Raw genomic sequence first — 19053 nt, forward strand, 5'->3', positions numbered from 1 at the left:
AGTGGAGAGTATGCTTATAAAATTTGCAGGAAGGGTTGCTAGCTTTTTGGAGGACAGAATCAGAATTCAAAACAGTCTACAAATTGGTCTAAAATGAACAAGATGAAAGTCAATAAAGACAAGGGCAAAACCTATACAGAGGAAGGGGAAAAATCAAATGCACAACTACAAAATGGGAATAGCTGGCCAATCGGCAGTACTCCTGAAAAAGAGCTGGGGGGTTATAATGGATCAAAAATTGAATAGGAGTCAACAATGTGATGCAGACGTGAAAAAGGTTAATATTCTGGGGTGTATTAAATGGAGTGTTTTTTATATAATATATATTATATAAAAAACATGGGAGGTAATTGTCCCATTCTACTTGACACTAGTGAGGTCTCAGCTGGAATAGTGTCCAGTGTTGGGTGCCACACTTTAGGGAAGATGTGTACAAATTGGGGATAATCCAGAAGAGATCAACAAAAATGATAAAAGGTTTAGAAAACCTAATCTAGGAGGAAAGGTTAAAAAAAACTGGACAGGTTTAGTCTTGAGAAAAGAGAACAGCGGGAGGACCTGATAACAATCTTCAAATATGTTAAGGACTCTTATAAAGAGAACTGTAATAAATTCTTCATGTCCATCGAAAGTAGGACAAGAAGTAATGGGCTCAATCTGCAGCCAAGGAGATTTGTTAGATATTAGGAAAACATTTCTAAATATAAAGATAGTTAAGCAGTGGAATAGGCTTCCAAGGGAGGCTGAGGAATCCCTGCCATTTGGTCTAGGTCTATTTGATCCTGCCTCTGCGGTGGGTTGGACTAGCTGACCTCTCAAGGTTACTTCCAATTGTACATTGCTATGATTCTGTGGTTCACTGTACTGAGCCAGGAAAGAATCATAGTTAATTCTAAGAATAAAATATCCAAAAGCATACAAACATTGTGGCAATTTTACCACTTTCAATTAACAGTTATTATAGAAGGTGTGAAGAGCATTCACTTCATTTAAAGCGGAATTATGTCGTACTGTAAGTACATTCATTGATATTCACATAGTTACAGTGTAAAATAAACCATTTTGAAGAAAGTCCCCTTTTAAATATACAGATCAATTCTACACTCACTTCCAGCTTTCCCCTGTAAAAGAAATGCTGATAAGCCTATGTTCTTGCAGGCCAGCTGCAATTTGAGGCTTTCATGACAACTCCTATACTGAGTCTGGGTATGATTCTCCTCTCACACTGATTTTACACTGGTGTAACTCCAATGTACATTGGCCTTCCTCCAAATTTACACCACAGTAAGTGAGATCACAAACAAGTTATCTGATTTTCTACCTAAAAAGTAGTGATGTGTTCAAAAGAGAATCCCCAGAAGAAACAAAATGTCAGGAGGCTGTGGAAAGATATAAAGAAAATACACCAAATAGAAGAGACAAAGCAAACTAATAGGATTGCAAGTTTTAATGAACAGGGATTTCCTGATACCAGCCTTTGGAGAGAATGTCAAGAGGGTCACAGCACTCTATAGCCACACACAGACAACCATAATAAACAGGGAGATTGGCTCATTGACCCATACAAAAAGCATTTTATTGCCAATAAAAGAGTAAAAATAATAACGTGTTAAAAGACTCAGCGTCACTGTGGAGAGCTCAATGAAAATCTCTGCTCAGTGCTCAACCAACAAAATGTTAAGATGTGTAAAGAATGGGATAGAAAATAATCCTGGAAATATTACCGTGCCAATGAGATTACACACATGCTTACAGTTAAACATGTGCATAATGCTTTCCCAGATTTGGAATCAGAGTAACCAGCAACTTCCAGGATGGGCTCCCAAATTGATAGCATACCCTCATGTGACATAGTGAGTTCAATGCCTGGCACACGACCTCTATCATATCCTCCCTTAGTCATCTCTCTTCTAAACTGAACAGTCCAAGTCTTTTTAATCTTTCCTCATATAGAAGCTGTTCCATACCCCTAATAATTTTCATTGCCCTTCTCTGCACCTTTTCCAATTCTAATATCTTTTTTGAGATGGGGTGACCAGAACTGCTTGCAGTATTCAAGGTGTGGCAGTACTTTGAATTTATATAGCAGCATTGTGATATCTTCTGTTTTATTATCTACCCTTTTCCTAATGGTTCCTAACATTGTTAGCTTTTTTGACTGTCTCTGCACATTGAGCGGATGTTTTCATAGAACTATCCAGGATGACTAAGATCTTTAAGTGGTGTAGTGAGGCAGAGTGGCCTCCCTCCAAGCTGGAGGGAGAGGGACCATCTGTGCTGGGTGGGTGGAGCCAGGCCAGGCCCAGCCTTCGCACCAGAAGTTGAGATGGGACAGGAAGTGTAAGAGGCAGGGCCTCCAGCTCAGTTGGGGGGAAACCAGGGAAGGACAGATGCCACTTGCCTGCTGCAGCCCTCCAACTGAACAGGGTAACACCCTGCCCCCTGAGGAGACCGAGTTTGGAGGAACTGCTGAGCTTGGCAATGGCTGAATACCCTGAGGAGACAGAACCCCAGGACGCTGGAGTGCCTCCCTGGATTGTGGTAGGAAGTAGCCCTGGGGAAACCAGACTTTTGTCTGGTTTTGCTGTCGGTGTTCGGGTCAGTGTGTTTTGGTGGGATCCCTGCTGATGCAGTGGTGGAGCCCTCTATCACTGTCAGCCCCCTGGGCTGGGACCCGGTGGAGTGGAGTGGATCCGGATCCCCCTGCCGCCACTGGGGTGGCTGCCTAACCACCTTAGGCCAAGAGGCCCATGTTTGTCTGCCATCTGCCTGAGCCAGGAGAAAGACGGTTTGTTGCTCTGCCCTGCCTGAGGGCCTGAGCTCCCTAGACTGTGGCCCTCGATTCGCTAACTCCCCCGTGACCAAGTTGACCCCACAGTGACCTAGTGAGGCGGCGTGACTTCCCTCTGAGCTGGAGGGGGAGGGATGACCACCAACCCACTACAAGTAGTAACAGCTAATTTCGACCCCATCAATTTGTATCTATAGGGATTGTTTTCCAATGTGCATTACTTTGCACTTAACATTGACTTTCATCTGCCATTTTGTCAGCTATTCTCCCAGTTTTGTGTGATCCCTTTGTAACTCTTCAATCAGCTTTGGACTTAACTATCTTGAGTAATTTTGTATTGTCTGTCTGCAAATTTTGCCACCTAACTGTTCACTCACTTTTCCAGATTATTTCTGAATATATTGAACAGCAATCATTACTGAGTTGTACCTGCAAGAACAGAAAAGACCACCTCGTCAGCTTCCAAGAAGATGGGAAGATGACATTGTTAAATGTTTCAGACGAAAGTGGAGAAGAAAGGCAAGAATGCAAGAAGAATGGCGGACATGTTGTGATCGGCCCGTCTTAATGATAGCTGAAGACCAATCGATCCAGGTGATATTAAACAGGTCCCCATACAGATCCTTGGGGGAACTGTGCTATTTACCTGTCTCCACTGTGAAAACTGACCATTTATTCCTGCTCTGTTTCCTATCTTTTAACCAGTTTCTGATCCATGAGAGGCCCTTCCCTCTTATCCCATGACTGCCTACTTTGCTTAAGAGCCTTTGGTGTGGGACCTTGTTAAAGGCTTTCTGAAAGTCCAAATACACTGTATCTACTAATCATCCTTGTCCACATGCTTATTGACACCCTCAAAGAATTCTAATAGACTGGTGAGGCACAATTTTCCTTTACAAAAGCTGTGTTGACTCTTTCCCAACCTATCATATTTATCTGTCTCATAATTATATTCTTTATTATCGTTTCAACCAATTTGTCTGGTACTGAAGTGAGGATCACTGGATCACCAGAATCACCTCTGGAGCTTGTTTTAAAAGTACATTAGCTCCCCTCTACTCATCTGGTACAGAGGCTGATTTAAGCGATAGATTATATACCAGAGTTAGTATTCTGCAATTTCATATTTGAGTTCCTTCGGAACTCTTGGGTGAATGTCATCTGGTCCTGGTGACTTACTACTGTTTAATGTATAAATGTGTTCCAAAACCTTCTCTATTGACACTTCAATCTGGGTCAGTTCCTCAGATTTATCACCTAAAAAGAATGGCTCAGATGTGGAGATTTCCCCCGTATCCTCTACAGTGAAGACCCATGAGAAGAATTCGGCAACGGCCGTGTCTTCAAGTGGTCCTTTTGCACTTTGATTGTCCAGTAACCCACTGACTGGCAAGCTTCCTGCTTCTGATGTACTTAAAAAAAATTTACTGTAAGAATTTGAAGAATAACTAGTTAAGGACACACAAACTTTCTTGGCCTGTTTTGTATCAGAGGGGTAGCCGTGTTAGTCTGGATCTGTAAAAAGCAACAAAGAGTCCTGTGACACCTTATAGACTAACAGACGTATTGGAGCATAAGTTTTCGTGGGTGAATGCCCACTTAGTCAGACTGTATTATTATACTTTCATACTTGACTTGTCAGAGTTTATGCTCCTTTCTATGTTCTACACCAGAACTGGACTTCCAATTTTTAAAGTATACCTTTTTGCCTCTAACTGCTCTTTTTACTCTGTTCTTTAGCCATGGTGACATTTTTTTGGTCCTCTTTTTTTTTTTTTTTTTTATTTGGAGTATAAAGAGTTTGAGCCTCTTATGGCATTTTTAAATAGTCTCCATGCAGTTGGCAGGCATTTAATCCTTGTGACTGTCCTTTTAAACGTCTGTTTAACTAGCTTCCTCATTTTTCTGTTTCCCTTTTTGAAGTAAAATGCAATTATGGTGGATTTCTTTGGCACTTTTCTTTCTACAAGGATGTTAAATTTAATTACATGATCGTTGTTATTACCAAGTGGTTCAGTTATACTCCTCTCCTAGACCAGATCCTGTGCTCCAATTAGGCCTACACCAAGAATTACCTCTCCCCTTGTGGGTTCCAGGACTAGTTGCTCCGAGAAGCAGTCATTTATGGTCTCTAGAAATTTTTTCTCTGCATCCTGTCCTGAGGTGACACATACCCAGTCAATATGGAGATAGTAATAATGGGAGATTTCAACTGTGTTTTGTGTTTTTGCAGCCTCTTTAATCTCCCTAGGCATTTAACAATCCATGTCACCACCCTGGTCAGGTGGTCAGTAGTGTATTCCTACTGACATACTCATTATTCAGTCATGGAATTTCTATTCATAGAGATTCAACAGTACAGTTTCATTCATTTTAGTTGTGCGCCCACTTTATAGTAATTTCATCTAGACCACATTTCCCTGGTTTGCTTATGAGAATGTCATAGTCCCCTATGTCAAAAGCCTTACTAAAATAAAGATATCATGTCTACCTCTTCTCTCCCCAACCCTCTCTACTAGGCCCATAACCCTGTCAAAGAAGGCAATTAAGTTGGTATGACATGATTTGTTCTTGACAAGTCCATGTTGGCTATTTCTTTAACAGTATTATCCTCTAGATGCTTACAAATTGTTTAATAATTTGTTCCAGTAGATTTCCAGTTAGGCTGACTAGTCTATAATTTCCCAGGACCTCTTTGTTCTCCATTCTAAACCTAGGTACTAATGGTTCAAGTTTGCTTCAAGTTAGTTCCTTAAGTATACTATGACGGATTTCATCAGGCCCTGCTGACTTTAATAAATCCAAATTATATAAATATTCTTTAACCTGTTCCCCATTCTGGCTCATTACTGTCCCTGCTTTTGTTAATATTGTGTTAAGTATTTGGTCACAATTAACCTTTTTAGTGAAGACACACAAAATGGGCATTAAAATTTGAGCTTTCTTGGTGTTGTCCATTAGCAATTCTCCTTCTCTATTAGAGGACCTACACTTTCCTTCATCTTTCTCTTGCTCCTAATGTATTTAAAGAGCCTCTTCTTATTGCCTTTTGTGTCCTTTGCTAGATGTAATTCATTTTGTGCCTTAGCCTTTCTGAGTTTGTCCCTACATGCTTGTATTCTTTTTGTACTCATTTTTAGAAATTCTTCCGTATATCTGCTTTCTGTAGGATTCCTTTTTGATTTTTTCAGGTCATTAAAGTGCTTCTGATGGAGCCATATTGGCCTCTTATTATACTTGCTATCTTTCCTTTACAATGGGATAGTTTGCTGTTGTGCCTTTTAATACTGCCTGCTTGAGAAACTGCCAGCTCTCCTGAATTCCTTTATCCCATATATTTTCTTCCCAGGGGACCTTACCTATCAGTTCTCTGAGTTTGTTAGTCTGCTTTTTTTGAAGTCTATTGTCCTTATTCTGCTGCTCCCATTCTTTCCTTTCCTTAGAATCATGAAAATCGATCATGAAATGATCATTTTCACCCAAACTGCTTTCCACTTCCATGTTCACAATCAATTACTCCTTATTAATCGCAATCAAGTCTAAAATGGATGAACCCTTGGTTATTTCCTCTACCATCTGAAAGAAAAAGTTGTCCCTAATATATTCCAACAACTTACTGGAAGTATTGTTTTGCTATAGTTTTCCAATAGATGTGTGGGTAGTTAGTCTCCCATTACTAACAAGTCTTGTGTTTTGGATATTTCTGATACTCATTCCAGAAATGCCTCAGCCACCTCTTCTTCTTGATTTGATGGTCTCTACTAGAGAGGGTGACCAGATAGCCAGTGTGAAAAATTGGGACGGGGGTGGGGGGCAATAGGTGCCTATATAATTAAAAGCCCTGAATATCAGGACTGTCCCTATAAAATCAGAACATCTGGTCATGATAATACTAGATCCCTAACATAATGTATGTCATCCCTGTTTGTCTCCCTTTCAGCTTTTCCCAGAGACTTTCAACTGGTCTGCCTCTCACCTTCTTCTGGACCTCAGAAAAGTGTCTATATTCTTGATGTATAATGCAATACCTCTACCCTTTTTTTTTCCCCTGCCTGTCCTTCCTGAATAAGCTGTACGCCTCTATACCAATGTTCCAGTCATGAGATTTATCCAGCCAACTCTCTGTGATGCTAATTAAGTCATAATTTATTTTATGGACTAATACAGGGATCAGCAACCTTTGGCATGCGGCCCGCCAGCGCAAGCACCCTGGCGGGCCGGTTTGTTTACTTGCCACGTCCGTAGGTTCGGCCAATTGCGGCTCTCACTGGCCGCGGTTCGCCGCTCCAGGCCAATGGGGGTGGCAGGAAGCAGCGGCCAGCACATCCCTCGGCCCGTGCCACTTCCCGCAGCCCCCATTGGCCTGGAGCGGCGAACCGCAGCCAGTGAGAGCCACGATTGGCTGAACCTGCAGATGTGGCAGGTAAACCAGCCCAGCCCACCAGCGTGTTTACCCTGGCAGGCCGCATGCCAAAGGTTGCCGATTCCTGGACTAATACTTTCAGTTCTTCCTCTTTATTCACCATGTTCTTTGCATTTATGTATAGACTTCTAAGATGTTGAGCACATTCTTCCACTGATTTCCATCTTGTTGCTGCTATGACCCTAATGTAATTTTCCATATTTTTCCTACCAACATCTAGTTTTCTATTAAGATTGCCTTTTTTATGCTTACCTTTTGGCTTTTGTCACCTACCCTCTCTGAACCTAGCTGAAAGCCCTCCTCACTAGATTTGTGAGTAGGTGTCCAAAGATGCTTTTCCCCTTCTTGGTCAAGTGGACCCCAGCAGATCTCCTTCCCAGAACAGCATGATCCCATGGTCAAAGAATCCCAAAACAGACACCATCTGCATAACCATGCATCCATCTCCAGGAAACACATATGGCTGCCTGGGCCTTTACTGTCAACTAGAAGAATGGATAAGAATACAACCTACACCCCACAACTCCTTCACCCTTGCGCTGCTAATATGCTCAGGGTCCTAGATTTTGCTGATCTGTTCAGGGTCATACCTGGCACTATTAGTGCTCACATGAATGAGCCACATGAAGTAGTGGTCCAAGGGACAGATAAGCCTCAAACTTTTCTGTAATGTCTCAGATGTGGGTTCCAGACAAGCAGTACACTTCCTGGGATTAATGGATTATAGTTTGCAAGTGCAGAAAGGTCAACTACCTAGAAAACTCTACCTCACAGGACAAGGACGGTTTTGAGACCATATGCTAGTCATTGTATCAGAGCACTGCACCATGAGTTCAAATTCTCAACAGAGGGCAGAAATCTGAAGTAAAAACAGCAGGAGGCATATTGCTCCGTTCGGCCTCTATCAAAGGGCAACAATCCGAATACAACAGAATATTCAGAATGTGCTGAAGCTATTTTTGAAAAGAAAATAAATTACATGGGAATGATCACTAGGAAGGGATGGGAGATTAGGGGTGCAAGTGTAGGGAGCAATAAGGAAAAAGGGGATACTTGGAGATAAATGGGAGGAGTTGCAGAGGAAATTGGGGGGTTAGAGATGGAGGAGGTCTGTCAGCCATGAATTCTGTCCTTCTGTGTGGGTGCCAGGGGCTGGGGGAGCCATACCCTCCGCAGGTGTTTGAGCCCCTCTCCTTGCCCACTGGGATCTGGGGGTCCTTGCTCCCCTAAGGCTATCTGAAGTCCTCTCCCTGGCCCTTCACTTGACCTGGAATCTAGGGTAGGAGAAATGAAGATAATACAGTGTAAACATCTGACATCCACCTCACTCCTTGCTCTATGCTCAGACACTGCTCCCTGACAGAATACCCCATTTGTTAACTTCAATAACTACTTCATACCCTTTTACAACCCCTTCAAACAGGATACCACCCAAACCTATACTTTCCCCACCCATCATTAAATCCAGGCTGCTCTCATGTTCCACCTCACTATTGACAATGACCATGACAAGAAGACCCCAGTACCCTGCTACTGCTGACACAACCTATACAACTCTATATTTAAATGATGCAGACTGGAGCCTCAGGAAACACATGCACCTCGTTCCTTGGTTAACACACCTGCGGGGACTCAGACCTCCTCATATCACAACTCTTCTAAGCTGCTCCAATTTATTAATACATGCAGATAATTCCCAGGGTCCATTGCCAGGTCTGGTGGGCAGAGTTAAGGTTGTGTGGGCATTTACCTTAACCCTTATTTCCTGGTTTTCAGAAATTTGACTTTTGCTGAACACAGTGTTCTGGAAAGGCATGCACTATTGCCAGGCAACCTTAACTCTGCACTATCGAAGTCTTTGCCATTTAATATCTATATTTAAAAATAAAGAACATCTGCAATTACATTAGACAGGATAAACATGTATAAGGGATATAAACTGCCATGCTTCAGAGCAAAAGCCAAATGGTGTGTGTTAGGAAGATACTTCCCCTATGGGTAGATTATTCCAGTAAAACATTTCATGCTTCTTCCTCTGAAGCATCTGTTGGGGCTGCTGTCAGAGAGGACTAAAGCTGCCACTGGTGTGATCTGGTATGGCATTCTTATGTTCCTAAGTGGGACAAAAGGCGTTGTAGACAGGAAGGTAGGTCAAGTGGTTAGGATGCATGCCCAAGTCTCTGGAGACTGGAGTTAATACTGCAAGTAGTTACAGGCCTCCTAGTTTATGTGGCGCATATGGATAATGGTATAAAGTCTGCCACTAAGCAGGTCATTAGTCAACTTCCAAAAACTGCCCACGAATATGTCACTAATTTTTAGTAATTTCTATTTCCATTTTCTTTACATCTCCCATGTGATTATGATCTGGACCTAGTTAGTCTATCTCTCTAAACTGTGTCCAGCTGTAAACTGCCCTGTTCCTATCCAGATATTCAGAAATATACCGTTTTATGCAGTGGTGTTGTAGCCAGGTTGATCCCAGGATATTAGAGAGACAAGCTGGGTGAAGTTGATCCAATAAGAGATACTACCTCACCCATCTTGTCTCTCCAGGAAATATAATCAGTTTGTTGGAAATCTCCATCCTCTTCTGGGAAAACAGAATCAAAATAATTTTCCTGCAATTTCCTTATTCCCCTGTTCAGTTCTACATGATCATTTTTAGCAAATACTCTCACTCTTATTACCTGCCTACTGTCTGTATGTTTTAAGCTAACAAATGATGATTTCATCAAGCAGAAAGCAAAATATTCCTATTCTCAATGGTAGAGTTTCCAGTCCTTTTCCTTACTAGTTGTCTTGTGTTCTGTACAACCCTTCCAACTGTCACTTAAAGGTGAATTGCAAAGTAAAATATTTGTTCCCTGTGTATTATTCCTTTGTGCTGCATGAACACAGACTCATAAATTTAAGAGTTTTTCTCCTGCTGTTTTTTTTATATGAAAAGTAGCAGGCTTTGATTTCCCTCTTTTTGCAGAACTCTTCAGAGGACTGGGAGGGACAGAAACATTAGATTATTATTATTTGTATTTTAGTTGTGACTAGAAGCCCAAAGCACCATCATATATGCAAGTGATGTACCAGATGCACAAATGTGAAACATATGCATGCACAATTTTTGAACATGACTTCCGGCCTACATTTTAAAAAAGAATGTAGGGACCATAGTGTATACCACCACTGTATGCGGCCTCATGAACCATTCATTTTCAATTACATTCTCAAAGTGATCTTGGAAGCTGATAAAATTCAGTGTTTTATATTTGTATTGTCTCTTTCACTAGGCTGAGGCGCATGCGCACACACACACTGACAATGTGAAGCTATTCTGTAACCACAGATCATCTCTGATCAGGAATTTGCACTGGAGCAGGCCAGCACAACTCTTCTAAATGGATTACCCTTCTTTGAACATGTTTATTATTACGATTCATAACCACCATGTTCAAAATTAATCTATAGTCATAAGCCTCTTGTCTCTAAAAGTTCACAAAGAGAAAGATGGTCCAATGATTAGGGTGCTAATTTAAGGTTCAGGAGACCTGGGTTTGATTCCTTATTCTATCAGATTTCCTTTGTGATCTTGGGGAAGTTGCTTAGTCTCCCTACCTCAGGAGATTAAATACACCTCTACCCCGATATAACGCTGTCCTCAGGAGCCAAAAAATCTTACCACGTTATAGGTGAAACCGCGTTATATCGAACTTGCTTTGATCCGCCAGAGTGCGCAGCCCCCTTTCCCCCCGGACCACTGCTTTACAGCATTATATCTGAATTCATGTTATATCAGGTCGGGGTAGAGATGTGGCACTTTCCTACCTCACAGGTGTGTTGAGAGGACAAATACATTTAACGACTGTGAGATCCTGACCTACTGGGTGAGCCACATAAATACCATAAAGAGGTCTATTTTCTTCAGTTTTCCCAGAAGTCTGGAGCAAACCTCACAAGTCTCTGAGAATGTTTCTTCTGCTTGACTTCTAACAAAATGTTCTTTGTTGTGCCTTTACAGCATCTTCCTCTACAAACTCAATATCATCTCCTCCCAACAGTAGCCTTTTGCACTCTTCTGTCTTAGTTTATTTAACACTTTGGTAAAATTTGAAATTTTGTATCAGTGAGACTAAAGGAGTGTAATCATTGCACAATTTGGCCCTGTTTTATAACTCCAGAGTAATTTTCCTGGTATACTCATGTCTCTTGTCTGTTCAACTATAGCTTATATCTAAAGTGCAATCCACTTTAATCCACCTTTTGTGGGAATTTTGTAGTATTTGGTTGTAATATATTTGATTTTCCTCCTTTTGCACCATTCTCCTTTACCTTCTTATACATCAGAGCATATGAGGCAGTATCTAACTAAATCCTTCATTGCTAATCAAAATATCCATATGATTTTACATATTGGCAAACAGATCTCCTGACTCCTAGTCCCGAGATGTATCCACATGATGATCCTTCCCTTTATGTGATACAATCATCAATCACCCTCTGAAGTCAATAGCTGCTCCAAATTTACACCAGTGTCAGTGAAAGCATTTGGCCTGCTCCATACAAGACAGGGTACTGTACGATACGTATAGCACTGAGAATCCATTCCTCTGTGGGATTTATCCGTGTTGTGCAATAGTTTGGGTGCTAGGCTTTATTCTTTGCTTTGTCTGACTGACTGCAGAAATAAATATTGATAAAACCTTGTTGCTGAAATAGAGTGGCACCAGCACTTTCTTACATAACACAGGTCGATGAGACAGATTGGCCCCTCTGCTCTTTGCAAAGAAATCATTTAGCAAATATTGTTCTTTCATTGAAGGCAATCTGCCTTTATCCTCTGTTTTCATTTTGAATTAGTCCCACAGAGAAAGATGAACACTGCTTTCATTTGTAAAGAACGACAGAATAAGCCGTCATTGCCGGCTGGCCGTAGAATGAGACATGAAACCAAGGTCCCTTCTACCCATATATGGATGCTATGAAGCAAGAAGGTAAAGATTTTCAAAAAAACATAGGCGATGGCTCTGGAGTATTGACCAACATTTCCCTTGCAATAATTTATTTTCCTATGTAGCCTTTTCCAGCTCCAGCCATACCAGCTCAGGCTGTGATCATTTTAATTCTCACAATGTGAAAACCCAGAGTGAAGGTAGATGATTCAATGGTCTTCCTTTAGAGTCCGTATTGAACCAGTGCCCCATATTATCAAAAGGTAAAGGGACACCTGGAGTCTAGTCAATCTTTTTAAAAAAAACAACAACAAAAACCCAATCTCTTCCTGGTTCCACCTGATAATTTTTGTACTTTCATACAAGCACATTTTCTTCCCTCCTTTTTTTTTTAAAAATGTTTGCCTCCTTTTGCTGTCTGACAGGCCCACATAGGCAGAAGAAACTGGCTATACAGAGTCCTATCACATGCTTAGAGGATAGAAGCTGAGGGAACAAAGAAATGTATTTTTTCTTCTAATCTTTCAGCTACAGTAATTTTAGGTGTCATTTGTAATTGTACTAGTTAAAACATTTGCAGACAGAAGTACAATTTAAGTCCCTGATCCTCAAAGACTTGCTCATGTACTTAATTTGATACACACTAAGTAATTCTATTGACTTCAAAGGTCCAGATCCTCAAATGTATTTAGGCTCCTAGCTTCCAGGATCTGGGCCAAAGAGACTACTTAGAGCACATAAAGTTAAACATATGCGTAAGTCTGTGGAGGGTTAAGGCCTACATTGACTTTAAATGGATTAAAGCCCTAAACTGAACAGGAATGTTGGCTAAGGCATTGGCAAGACAGTGCTGTAGAGCGGTGATAGAATTTATTAGAACAGTTTGTGATTCTGGTTACTGGATGACAACACAGCCAAAGCTGTGACAGGCCTGTCATAGTAGCCAAGTAATGCAACCAGGAGAGTAGCACTTATGCTACAAAGATTAGCCCAAAAAGAAAGTCAAAGATCCCTCCAGCCAGAGTCCATAAGCGAGAAAGTCAAGCTACCCCCCATTCACCTGACTCACCTTTGCTCATTCCCTGAGGCTGGTTTGTATCTCCCTACCAACTGGGGGAAATCAGATATTATGCTTCTAATCCAGGCCATTAGCCTCCCTCTGAAAGAATTCTTGCTGCCAATGAGGTTGGCTGCTGGCCTGAAGGCTGCCAAAGCTCCAGGTGGTTGTTTCCATTATAAGTCCAGCTATGGCTCCAGGATAGGCTTTTGACCCCACGACTGCCAGATACAGTGAGCATTGCACGTGGAAAGGGTATTTGTAAGGTCAACAGTGAAAAAAAAATTACACAACAAATTTTTGCCCAGTTCTCTTCAGACTTACACTGTTTTTACACTAACGTAACTTCAGTAACCTAAGCAAGGTTATTTCAAATTTACACCAAGAGGGAGGAGTATTGTATCTGAAGTCCTCAACAGGTTCAGCTCTATGGAGACCATGGATGGTCCAACTTTCCCTCTTGTCCTAAGAAAATATAAGAATCTTCTAAGAAATCTGCTAATGGCACCAGCCCCATCCTATCAGCCCCTTACCTTTGCAGAGGCAGGACTCATTAGAAGAGGCTAATTATGGCACAGGCCTCTCTGGATTCTGGAGAAGCTGGATCTTTGAGATAACTAGTGATGATTTAATCCTGCTGTAGAGCAGCACTTTTCAGTTAGGACAACTCAAGCCTACTGGCAGCAAAATAACCTCAGTCCCACTTAGGTGGTCAAAAAACATATGTGAATTTGCAGAAACAAAATTATATCCTCATGGAAAGTTGGAATCCATTCAATGCAGTTTTATAAAAAGTAAAAAATGTATGAATTGTGTGTTTAGCAACAGCCATTGACTATCATCTCGCCATTAGAAGTGACATGTTTTACTAAGCTTTGAAACAAAATGTGAAACAACATTAAGCTTATGTAAAGGCTTTAAAGTCTCTGGATTGACCATTTCTGTGCAACCCATTTCTCCTTTTTAAGAAGAAACATCTCTGATTAACAATCCCACTTTATTACTTCTGTTATCTCTATATTTGGCCAAAATGGAGTACATGATCAGATGAAACAAAGGCAAGCCAATACATGTGTTTCCAAATACAACCAACCCTATAGTTAACTTTGCAATGTTTATATCCACATCTGCTCCCATAGATCCAGCTCTTTTACCCTACACAGTTTTGTGAGATCCTGCATAGTCACTTTCTTTGTCCTTGATAGTACCAAATGGTTCTACTCTGAAAGGGAAAGTGCTAATGATCAAATTGCCAATGAAGAATCGATGGCTCCTTTTGAATAAAACACTGTTCAGAAGTCTCCAGTCCTTTGGAACAGCTGCTATTCTTAGTATTTAAAAGTTACATTTTATATGACTGGGGCTTTTGCTTCTCTATATCTATAGGCTCTTTGATCACCTACTAATCAGTGAACTGATGACAACCAATTAAATTTACATATAACAAAGTATATTGTTATCATCTGTCAGATTCACTTATCTTTCCTCTCAAATATTATCACAATGTTGTCATCTAGACTATTTTATACCTTCCCCTACCTCTATTTGGTGCATTAATCAGGATGGTTATTCCTTTTTAGCAAAGTGAGGGTTGCTAATGAATAGGACTTGCTGGACCATTTATTGTTATTAATGGCTCAAGGAGAAATTATCCTAGCTGTGGTGGGGCTGCAGAGAGTCCAAAATGCAGTAGAACTACTGATGTTTTGCTGTGCAGTAGGTGGGAATTCCTGTAGAAATGACAGACCCACATCTTTTGCACTCCAGCGCACACTCAACCAAAACATAAGTATTTTTCAGGGCCACATATTATATATATTTTCCCAATGGGAAAAGTATGTGCACTGGAATGTTTTGGTAGGATTATATGTAATCCTAACACAACAAAACATTCCACTGCACACACCATGGGAAGAAGGTGAGAGAAACTTCACCTGACAAATAGTCATGTCGCCTAATGCACTACTGCGAGGCACTCAAATACTATGACAGGTTTCAGAGTAGCAGCCGTGTTAGTCTGTATCCGCAAAAAGAAGAACAGGAGTACTTGTGGCAAGTACCTTCTCTAAGGTGCCACAAGTACTCCTGTTCTTCTTTTTTCAAATACTATGGTGATGAGCATGGTATAAGAACCTTTATAGAACAAAAGTACGGTTAAAAACAAAAAGAGTCAGAGAAATCAGATGAAATTAATTTGGCCATACAGCATTGAAGCAGCCTGTAAAATGATCCCCTATGGATCCAAACACTCCCACTGCATATGGATTTCACCAGCTTCAGATAAGTAAAGAAAAAGAATTGTAATTTCAGAATTTTGCTGCTGAGCACAGGAGTGAGAAAGGGAGACTTCCCAGCTCTGCCATGGGAAAATCACTTAGGCCAAAATATTGAAGGGCAGGTCTGCACTTAAAACGCTGCATCAGCGCAGCTACGTCTCTGTAGCACTTAACTGAAGACGCTCCTATGCCAATGGGAGAGCTTCTCCCAGGGTAGTTAATCCACCTTCCCGAGACGTGGTAGCTATTGTAACGATCTTGGGGTTCATTAAATAACAAACTAGCAAATGAAAAAGGAATAAAACTTTAATAAAACAAACTGGAGAGCATCTCTGGTTAACTGCTGCACGCACCCATGCGGTGTTCCCAGCCAACCCTCACTTCCAAGGCACATCTCCAAATTCCTACGTTCATAATACATAATACATTATGGCCACCCACTGGCCAGGCTGTCAGTGACACTAGACACCTGATTGGCCTAGCGCACAGCAGCCAAGAGCTCCTGAGTGATCTGCCAGCCTCAGTCTCCCAAGTAGCTAGGAGTACAGGCACATGCCACTGCACCCAACAGCCATAACACTCAGTGGCAGATTTAGAGTTAGTGGGGCCCTGTGCTCAGCTTCATTTTTGGGGCTCCCCTCTCAAGACCCAGCCAAGAAAAAGAACATGCTCTCTTATCTCCCCCATCCCTCTTTTTCATTCATTTTTTTCTTCATCCTCCTCCTATATTATAAGTAATAGGAAGTAAATGAAAATAAAGTGAGATACCTTGATTGTTTTTGTAGTCTAACTTTTTTTCCACAGACCACTTGAATGATCTTTCCAAGTATTGTTTGTATGGTTAGCTAACTACTGTAAAGTGCTTTGGATAAGAGCGCTTTATTAAAAGAACGTAAAAAAACATTGGGGTGCAGGGTCTGGCCAGGAGTTAGGATGTTGGAGGGAGCTCAGGGTTGGGGTGTGGGGTCTGGGAGGGAGTTAGGGTGCAGGAGCAGGCTGCGGGTTGGGTTACGGGGTCTGGCCAGGAGTTGGGATGTGGGAGGAGCTCAGGGCTGGGGCAGAGTGTTGGGGTGTGGAGTGCTTATTTGGGGCAGCTTTTGTTTGGTGCGAGGGGTGCAGGTGGGGATGGGTGGGTGCAGGAGTCAAAGAGGTCAAGGGGCTGGGGGTACATGAGGGGGGTGCAGAAATCAGGGCTGGGGTTGTGCGGGGGTGCAGGAGTGAGGGCAGGGGGGTGGGCCAGGTGTGTGGAGGGCCACCCCAGCCCGCTGCCCTGAGCGGCTCAGGGCAGGGGGCTGGTGTGTGTGTGTGTGTGTTATATTACCCGCCAGCTGGGGTGTATGTGTGTGTGTGTGTGTGTGTAATACCACCAGCACCAGCCTGCAGCAAGAGTCCCGGGTCACCGGCTGGGAGAACACACCGCACGCTGCTCCTCCAGCACGGCTCTTAAATGGCTTCCTCCCTGCTCTCCCTTACAGCTTCTGCCCTCGCAGCGGTCCCCACCCCACGCAGAGAGTGCTGGATGGTGCTGAGCTGCCCGGTCCTGGGGCCCCCTGTAGTTGGGCCCCGTGGCAGGGCACTGTGTGTTTCATTGTAAATCCATCTCTGATACCTCTCACTTTCCTCAAATACCCCTTCTCCAGGCAGGTTAGCAAGTCTCTCTGAGTCTTTCAGGACATTGAATTTCCTGCTCTGATCTTCTCAGTATCAGCCTCTAATTCGAGTCCGAGTTGTTCTCTTGTTCTTTGACAGTCTCTCTTTTGTGTATTGATGATAAAGGATCAATCAGATGGGAAATGCCATAGTTCTCCTCAGTTGTCAATTTGTTGGAGCTTTCTGGGATTACTCATAAATCCCTTTGATTACGTCAACATGTGTTCCCCGGTCTGTCTGGACTACATAAGACGTTGGATGCAGCTCTTCTTTAATAGTACTCCTTTGGCCCCAATATTAGAGGTGTGATTCCTCAGGCACACTCTATCACCTGGGTTAGGAGATGGGAGATCACAGGCCCTTTTGTCAAAATAATATTTCTACTTCCACTTATGATTTTATTTCATCTTCCGAATGGTTTCACTACTATGAGATTTCTGCAAGTAATCAGTAATTAGTAAATTAGATCTGATCGGTCTTCCCATTAATAGCTGAGCTGGAGAAAAGCCATTCTTCAGGAGTGTACTTTGGTAAACCAGTAACGCTTTATACAAAAATCACCCCACTGTCAAAAGTCTTTTTCATAAAGGTTCTTTACTGTATGTATAGACCTTTCCACAAGTCCATTTGATTTGGGGTAATTTGGACTTGATGTATTGTGATGAAAATCCCAATCTATGGCAAATTGCCTAAAATCTGCACTGGAAAATTGCGACCCTAAAGACTTCATTTGGAATTACATTTCTGGAGAAGATACCCTTCATGCTAGCTATCACTGACTTATTATTAGTACTGTGCAGCGTGCACATTTATAGATACAGAGAATAATAATCTGTGACTGTTAAATAACCTTTTGATTGCCAGGTAAATAAATCAGTTCCTACCTTCTCATAAGGACTTTGTGGAAATGGATGAGGTCTCAGTGGCTCTGCCTGTTGACATGGCTTGTATTTCAAGCATGAAAACAAGTTTCCTACCACATTAGCAATGTCATGATTGATCCGCAGCCAATATAGCACCTCTTATGTTTGTTGTTTTTACTTCTCGATTCCTAAATGACCCTCATGAATCTTCTGTAACATTTCTTTTTAGAGGTTCACTGGAATTACCACCTTACTGCCCATGAAAATCACCCCATCTATCACAGTAAGTTCATGTCTGCAGTTCCAATAATCTCTTATACTTGGACAGCAACTGCTTATTTCTTCAGGCCACCCTTTAACTATCACTTCCTTAAGGATTCCCAGTGATTCATCTTTCTCCATTTCCTCTCTTATTTGTTGCAGTTTCCTGTTAGCTATGGAAATTGACTTTACAATCAGATCAACATAGGCTTGCATCTGTCTCTAAAGTCTTCTCTGGTTTCATGGGAGCCACTGCTCTGGAAAGTGAATCTACAGTGAACATGAATTCTCTGGGCATATAGATCACAACTATATCCAGGGCCAGCTCCAGTCAGCAGCTTACCAAGCAGGTGCTTGGGACGGCCACTTCGGAGAGGGGCGGCACGTCCAGCTGGACCTCCCGCCGGATTGCCGCCGCAGATCGCAATCGCGGCTTTTTTTTGTTTTGTTTGGCTGCTTGGAGCGGCCAGAACCCTGGAGCCGGCCCTGACTATATCATATCACTGCATCTGAAGAAGTGAGTTTTTTTACCCAGGAAAGCTTATGTCCAAATAAATCTATTAGTCTTTAAGGTGCCACCGGACTCCTTGTTGTTTTAGTGGATACAGACTAACACGGCTACCCTTGATACTTTATATCATACTTTTGCAGCTTTATCATTCTTTGAATCCTTAAAGGTACAGTCATTTAGCAGTTTGCTAAATAATGCTATCAGGGGCTTGTAGTCCATTTCAACTTCCACCGTCTGTGCACAAATATACTGATTGAATCTCTCACAGTCAAACA

The 19053-nt window shown here is 42.0% G+C and overlaps 1 protein-coding gene across 1 annotated transcript in view; it reads right to left on the reverse strand.

The window, feature by feature from the left end:
* The window catches only part of KCNK13 (potassium two pore domain channel subfamily K member 13), a 117826-nt gene that overhangs the window by 57744 nt on the left and 41029 nt on the right, over positions 1–19053 (reverse strand). The window lies entirely within an intron of this gene.

This window comes from Trachemys scripta, chromosome 4, assembly GCF_013100865.1.
Source record: "Trachemys scripta elegans isolate TJP31775 chromosome 4, CAS_Tse_1.0, whole genome shotgun sequence".
In the NCBI taxonomy this organism is placed as follows: Eukaryota; Metazoa; Chordata; order Testudines; family Emydidae; genus Trachemys; species Trachemys scripta.